This window comes from Oryctolagus cuniculus, chromosome 13 (genome assembly GCF_051225735.1).
Source record: "Oryctolagus cuniculus isolate XC-2025 breed Fujian yellow rabbit chromosome 13, ASM5122573v1, whole genome shotgun sequence".
NCBI lineage: Eukaryota > Metazoa > Chordata > Mammalia > Lagomorpha > Leporidae > Oryctolagus > Oryctolagus cuniculus.
In genome coordinates this window covers 20,094,287-20,101,994 of record NC_142879.1, presented here as the reverse complement: position 1 = coordinate 20,101,994, position 7,708 = coordinate 20,094,287, and the positions used below count along the sequence as shown (strand labels likewise).

Here is a 7,708-nt window from a genome sequence, read left to right as displayed (position 1 = left end):
CCTCGCCAGAGGCCCTGGGTTCACCTTTCCCTGCTAATCCCTAGTGCCCAGAGTACCAGCTCTTTGCATGGTGAGCTCAGGCAGACGGAGATCAGGGACCCCGGGAGCCCTCAGGCCAGGGTGTCTCAAAGCAAGGTCCAGTCAATCACCAGGATCCGAACCACCCAGAGCTGACCCAGCAAGCAGATTCCCAGGACTACAGGACTGGACCAAGGCCAAGGTGGGTGAGGATGCATTTGCACGCACCCTCCAGATGGTCCTTGAATCTAGAGCCACACTCCCCACCCAGCTGACACCCGGGTGGGACAGCAGTATTCAGAGACTCCCTGGGGTGGGGGCCAGTGGGGGCTGTGTCCACTGATCGGGCAGCGTGTCCCCAGCCTCCCTCCTCTGACTGGCTCATGCTCCAGGAGCAGCCTGCTCCCAAGGCAGTTTCCTGGCCCCCATGTGGAAGAGCCGAGGGCGGTGGGGCCAAGGATCCCTTCTCAGAGTGTGTAACCCCATCCTCCCCCTCCTGACGCCCCTGATGTCACAGAGGCCTGGGCTCCCAGGCGGGAAATTATGATTGGTTAAGCCCAGAGATTAAACTTGGAGGGCGAAAGGTCAATAACAGGGCCATTAAATCCTCTGGGTAATCACCTACGAGCTTCCAAGACTGTGGATTGAGTCCCAGCCATTCCCAGGGCAGTGCCTGGCTCGGAATCGCAGTCATGGGAGCCGGCACCCTTGTGTGCTGAGACTTAGTGTGTGCCCAGCGTGCAGCCTGTCACCCCTCGCAACAGTCCTGTGAGTGCGGAGGAATACCCCAGGACGGTCTTTTTCCCCTTATCTATTTATTACCTAGAAACCTTTTATTTAAGGTACACAAATTCATGTCTGTCTTTCTTTTTCTTTCTTTCTTTTTCTTTCTTTCTTTCTTCCTTCCTTCCTTCCTTCCTTCCTTCCTTCCTTCCTTCCTTCCTTCCTTCCTTCCTTTCTTTTTGTTAAAAATATTTTATTTGAAAAGCAAGGTTACAGAGATGCAGAGGCAGAGAGAGAAAGGTCTTCCATCCGCTGGTTCACTCCCCAAATGTCTGCAATGGCCAGAGCTGTGCCGATCCAAAGCCAGGAGCCAGGAGCTTCCTCCAGGTTTCCCATGCAGGCGCAGGGTCCCAAGCACTTGGGCCATCCTCTACTGCCTTCCCAGGCCATAGCAGAGAGCTGGATCAGAAGTGGAGCAGCTGGGACTCAAACCAGTGCCCACATGGGATGCCGGCATGGCAGGCGACGGCTTTATCCACTATGCCACAGTGCTGGCCCTCAAGCATTTCATAGATACAAATTTGGGAACACAGTGATTCTTCCCACCCTACCCTCCCTTCCACCCTCATACTCCCTCTTCTTCTACCTCCCTCTCCTATTCCAATTATTATTTTTTACTAAGGTCTATTTTCAATTAACTTTATACTCATAAAATTATCCCTACGCTAAGTAAAGAGTTCAACAAATAGTATGAAGAAAAAAACACTGGTCCTCAACAGTCGACCCAAGGGCTGTTCAAAGCCATCACATCCCAAAGTGCCAATTTCACTTCTATAGATTACCTTCTAAGTGCTCTATTAGTTACCACGGATCAGGGAGAACCTATGGTATTTGTCCTTTGGGACTGGCTTATTTCACTAAGTATAATGGTTTCCAGTTGCACGCATTTTGTTGCAAATGACAGGATTTACTTTTTTTTTACCACTGTGTAGTATTCCATGGTGTACATATCCCATAATTTCTTTACCCAGTCTTCAGTTGCCTTCATGCTGAAGAAATGCAGCAGGGAATTGGCTTTGTGCCTGGCTCTGCTAGCCGAGGGCTCTGAGTTCAGACCGGAGCCCTATGGCCTCCCGGCAATGCCAACATTGGCCTTGCTTTTCTTATCCCTCCAACACCAAGCTTGGTAGAGTTTTTGACGAGACGATTCGCAAGTGTACTTAGTGCCCTGCGGGGCGTGTGGCGGGTGCTCGGTGAGTGTTGGCTGCTGAGACTTGAATCCATATTTTCTCACAACGGAGAATCAGAGCGCAGACATTCAGCACTTTTCTTGAAGCATCACGGAGAAGGTGGATAAGCTGAGTTTCAAACCCAGCCCTGACCTGCAGCGCCAGCCGCGGGGGCAGCGTCCTGGGTGAATGCTACTTTCCTTGGCTGTTTTCTCTCTCCAAGAACAGTCAGTGAGTAGCGACTGGAAGGTGCTAGTCCCTTCCTGATGCCATGTGGGACAGTCGTCATTTCCGGAAGCTTCTTTTTGGGGACAAAGGCACAAGTACTGGGGGCCGGCGCTGGCTTGTGTGCTCTCCGGGTCGTGGAGCTGCTAAAGGCCTGGGTAACTTCCCTCCCTTTCCCAAGCAGTCTGTACACCTTGACGTTGAATGGAGAGATGGCTGTGGTGACACAACACAGGACCCCAACACTCAGGCTCAGCTCCGAAGGGAAGCCTGGACCCTTTACTCTCACTACTCAGTGTCCAGGCTCTGCCAAGCTTCCTTGTGGCAGCCAACGGGCTTGCCCTCCTGTCACTGCTGCCTCCCCCTGCTTCCTGCCTCTCTCACCCCCGCCCACTTGTGCACTGGCAGGGCCTGCCAATCCAGCCATTGCCCTCTGCACAGCCAGCGTGGCGCTCCAGCCGGAGCCCGGGGAATACAGGCTCTCAAAGACGGCTTGTAGCCCCCAGGCCGCGTCCTGAACCTCTCTCAGCCTCCATGCTTCTGTCTGTTAAATGGGGGTGCTGGTCACCTCAGAGGATGAGATGAGAGGCCTGGCATCTCGCAGCAGCTCCATGGACAGCCTCCCTTCCAGACACCGCTCTCTGCTTGCTCTCTATGTGTATCGGCCTCTGCTGGTCCCCGTTTTCGCCGCCAGTTCATATCCTCTCTCTCCAGCTGGGCTCAGCTGGAAGCGCGACTCCTCTAAATTCTCCCATGAATAACCCAAGCTCATCCCGGCATTCTCCTTCCGTACACTGCCCTGCAAGGCTCAGATCTGCTCCCACAGCTCCAGCGTGTCCGTCGGAGCTGCTCCACAGCAGGTGTGCACGGTGTGGGTGCGCGGGGAATGTAGCGTGCGCTTACTGGGTATATGGAGGTGAGCCTGGCAGGCCCACGCCACAGACGCCTGCGGGCGTGGCAGTCAGCGCTGGGCGCACCGTCCGGAAGGCTGGGCACGAAAGCTCTGCCCAGGCTCTGTCTGGAGCTCAGCTCCCAGGGGTACGGAGATCCAGCCCTGGCACCTTTCTGGACCCCTCGCGCCCACCCCCTCTTGTTGTGTCTACAGGCTCTGAACTGGGCCCATCACCTAGCGTGGTCTGTCATGAGCCGCACTTGCCCAGGCCACTCTGAGTGGCCCAGGCTCCAAGGCCCCTCAAGGTGGGGGCCGAAGCCTGACCCCAGCAGGAGCCCCACCCTCCCAAGCCTCTCCTGGTGGCAGCGACCCAGCACCCACCTTCTCTCTGGCTGGCTCCTGCTCTCGCTCCCCTGTCTTCACCCTGCCTAGCCTGAGGGTGGGTCTGCCACTGCCCCGGGCTCCGTCCTACTGAGGTTGACCTTGGTCATGGAGAGCCAGGACCGATGCCCCCCAAAGCCAGGGCTGCCCAGCTCAGCAGGCAGCGTCAGGAAGGCTGAGATCCCGGGAAGGGGGACCCGTAGTCCCCCCCTTCAGGGTGAGGGGACGCCAGTGCTCACAGCACCACTATTCTCAGCCCCTCCCTCACTTGGAGAGGAAGAGCTGTGGTCTCAGCTGCACGCCTTCCTGGCCTATGAGCCGCACCTGTCCTCTAACGGCGGCCGCATCTCCCGCGTGTCCCGGCCTTCTTGTGGGAGGGTCACAGGCAGTCTTAGAAAATTCATCCCTTCCCCCCCTCCCCCAGCATCCAGCCCAGCCCGGCGTCCGAGGGCCGGGCACCAGGACAGCTCATCTGTAGCATCAACCCCACCCCACCCCCTTCCTCCCGGTGTGCGGGTGTCAGGCAGAGGGGCCTCCGGCTACGCAGGAGTTAAACAGGCAGCGGTTCTGGAGGGGGTTGGCGCGGCGCGCAGACTGGGAGGAGGCGACCGGAGTGGGCTGGGGAGGGCGGCGGCGGAGCGGGCGAGCGGGGAGCGCGCGGAGGGGCGCGGGCGCCCGGGGCCTGCTCTGTGCATTTGCCGCGCGGCGCGCACGGGGAGCGCCCGGCGCCCGCTCGCCAGCCTCCGGCCAAGCCGCGCCGAGGGCGCGCGAAGCGGGTGGAGACCGGCGGCGATTCTGCCGGCGCCCTCGCGGGCTCGGCTCCAGAACCACTCCCAGGATAACTCCACGTTGGGGAAGGCGCCCAGCGTGTCTCCCCCGGCCTGCGCAGGTGGCGCGCGCTCCCCGGCGGCCCCCAGCCCGGCCCTGGGCGGACGGCGAGAGAGCGGTGCGCAGCGGCCCGGACGGCGCCCAAGGGTGAGTGTGCGGCCCCGGGGCTGCCCGGCGTGCGCCGCGGTGGCGGGAGCGTAGTGGACTCGAGGCCGCCGGAGAGGCTGCGGGGACGCGGCCGGAGCAGCCGCCGCGGGGCGCTCGGCCTGGCCGGGTTGGGGGCCGGGGGAGGGGCGGCCGCTGGCGTCGCCCGCGGTGCCCGCAGGGTTGGCGGCGGCTCGGGAGGAGGCGGCGGCCGAGCGGCGCGAAGGAGCTGGCGGCGGGCGGGGGCGTGCGGGCCTCCACCCCGGAGGGCCTTTGAGCCTCCCCGAACTGTTGCTGGCCTTGCGGGCCTGGAGTTGTGCGGGAGCCGAGAGCGGCAGAGAGGTCAGGGAGGGTGTGACGGGGCTGCCCAGCGCCAGGGTGAGGCGCCCCGGAGCCGCGGGACGTCCGCTTTTTTGGAGCTCGACTGTCGGTGCAGGGGGACGTGGTGGCCTTGGGTCTGTTCCGAGTGTCGGGGACCAGAGGCTGGGGGTCTCCTCCTCGCCTGAGGTCAGACTGAAGCGCAAGATGGGACATTTGGGGTGGGGGATGGGCCGGCTTTGGGCTCAGCCTGGGGGCTGCAGAGGGGGAGCCCCGGAAACGGAAGAGTAGCCCTGAGCCCACCCAGCACCCCGGAGACCGGCGGCCTGGCCAGCCACAGGTGGGCCGTGCGTCCTGCTGGCAACCAGCGGTGCGGGCTCCGGCTGCGCAGGTGGAGCCGCTGGGCCGGGAGGGGCTGAGCCTTCTGGGCTGGGCTGAGTCGCCGAAGGAAGCAACGCCGTAGACCTGGGCTCCCCCTGCGTCCCTGCCCTTCCTCCCCCACCAAAGAACGGAGGAAAATGTCAGCGGGGCTTTGTGCTCTGTTCTCAGGCTGCCGCAGCTCCCATCTGTTGGAGCCAACGCAGCCTCTAATTGGGCGACAGGCAGGGTTGGAGGGGGCGGGCTGGGCACAGCGCTCAGTTGGCAGAGATGGACTGGCAAGCCCTCGGCCTGGAGCCCCCAGGGTGGGGCGGCAAGGGAACGGCCTCCCTCCGCAGGGGCAGCAGACTTGGCCCCTGGCCAGCTTGGCCACCGTCCCTGGGGGAGGCCTGGTACCCAGGTTTGTCTTCCTGGGCGGCCTGGGCTCTGCCCCCTGCTTCTCAGAGATGCCTCTGAGGAAGAGCATGGGGCTCTGGGCTGGCCGGCTGTGCGCCAGGCACTGAGGGACCCTGGCCTGCAGCCCCGATGTGGCTGCCCTGACCCACTTTCCCGGCCAGGTGCTGCTTGTGGGGAACAGGCTGGAAAGACAAGGGCATGGCCAGGGCTCAGAGCCGTGGCCTCTGCCTCTCTCCTTCCCCTGGGTGGACACAGGCTCATTGACCTTCCAGCCACGGGGGCCCCCGGGACCTGGGATGGGGCCTCATTATTTGGAAAGGGTGGGATTAAAGGACTCGGTGCTTCGTGGACTGGCACCTACCCATAGCCTGGCACCAAGTCCACACCTCCTCCCATCACAGCCGCCCGAGGGAGACGCAGAGTGGCGGTGGGAACTTGGCTGTCTGCTGAGCCAGTCACCCGGCTGCACAGCAGGTCCTCCAGCTGACTCCCTGCTACTCCCCCCCAACCCCCCCATCTCCCTGCCTTTGCCCCTCTCTCTAAACTGCAGCCTAAATGACTAGCCAAGCTCAGGGGGCTCCCTGAGCATGTCCTGAAGGTGAGGGCCACGCACACATGGTCTCTTCACAGCAGCTCCTTTGTGGAGGAGCCCGGGGCCCTGGGGCCTGGCAGCTGAATCTTCCCGGGTACTGCACCCCCCACCCACTGCAGCCCCCCCAACCCGTGCACCCAGCCGTTCACCCCCTTGTCCCTCCTCCTCCCCACTCCTTTCGTTTATTTGAGAGGAAAAAGAAAACCAAGCTTTTAATATATCATTCACCCAGTACCTACTTATTGAGCACCTGCCGTGTGCTGGCACTGTGCAAGGAGGTGCGGATGCGGCAGTATGTAAACCTTTGCAATCTGGATTAGACCGCTGAGTTCTGCGCCCGCCAGGCTCCTTCATGACCCACAGCTTGGATCGGAGGAGGAGGGGAGAGGGTCAGCACTTATGTCTGTAGCACACTGACCTCTGACCTCCCAGGGCCACCTCCTGGTGATGTGCCGGGCACCACCTAAGTCATCCTGTCTGTATGACATTTCTGGTCTCAAGGATGCACCAGTATACATTTCCCCATTTATCTGAAAGGCCAGGCTTCCGACCTGGAAGGGAGAAAGAAACCCGTTTTGTTGAGCACCTGCTATGCGCTAGTCTGCATCAGGAACTTTACAAAAATTCTGTTCGGCTCTCCCGACAGCCTTCGCAGGTCTGTGTTAGCGTTGCCTGTGTTCTAGCTCAGGCACTGGAGTCCCGGGAGGAGGAACCACCTGTCCCAGGTGTCACGGAGCTCTGCACTCGGAAATCACTGGCTCTTTGCAGTTGTCTGTGACCCGGGGTGACTTGTACGGTGGGACTGGAGCTTGTGTTTGTAGCATAACTTTTCTCCCTGGTCACACTATTAGAATATGTAAGCACTTGCTGGATGACTGCATGACTAAGCTTTCTCAACTGATTAGGGAGGGCTTCCTGGAGGAGGTGGGTCCTTGGGAGAGGAGGCAGAGAATCTTCCTGGCCCTACCCAGATGGGTGACAAGCTGTAGGCAGGCAGCTCCTCTTCCCAGCCTCCCCCTATCTGCATCAGGTCCGGTTGATGGGCAGTGGCTGTTTTGGTTGGGGTCAGGGTGCAGGAGCTTGGTCTGTATCCAGTCTGATGAGTCAGTGTCACTGCCTCTGTTAAAGCCCCCAGGCAAGGACAGGTGGAGGTGTCACAGTGAGAACCGCAGGGCAGGACAAGGACAATGCAGGAAGTGGGAAGAGGGGCAGGAGGCTGAGAGCAGGCAGGAGCAGTGGGGTTGGGCATTTGGCCTGGCAGCTAAGGCGTCCCTGGAGATGCAGCCTGTATCAGAGTGCCTAGGGCCCAGATCAGCTCTGCCCTCCATTCCGGCTCCCTGCTAGCTCAGCTCCAGCTGTTGCATGAATTTTTTTAGAGATTTATTTATTTGAAAGGCACAAAGAGAGAGAAAGAGAGATCTTCCATCCACTGGTTTACTCCCCAAATGGTCTCAAGGGCTGGGACTGGGTCTCCCACATGGGTTCGGGACCCGAGCACTTGGCCATCCTCCACTGCTTTCCCAGGCCATAGCAGAGAGCTGGACTGGAAGAAGAGCAGCCGGGACTCAAACTGGCACCCATATG

General features: G+C 60.5%; 1 protein-coding gene and 1 pseudogene across 1 annotated transcript in view; one reads left to right on the top strand and one right to left on the bottom strand.

Annotated features, from left to right (window-relative positions):
• Nucleotides 1–3,906: 3,906 nt before the first annotated feature.
• On the bottom strand, nt 3,907–5,602 carry LOC149122507 (uncharacterized; annotated as a pseudogene).
• Nucleotides 4,305–7,708, top strand: part of LRRN2 (leucine rich repeat neuronal 2) — a 57,193-nt gene continuing 53,789 nt past the window's right edge. Inside the window, exon 1 of the mRNA XM_051821199.3 lies at nt 4,305–4,443. The gene's annotated coding sequence lies outside the window, so the exon portion shown is untranslated. The remainder of the gene's footprint in view (nt 4,444–7,708) is intronic.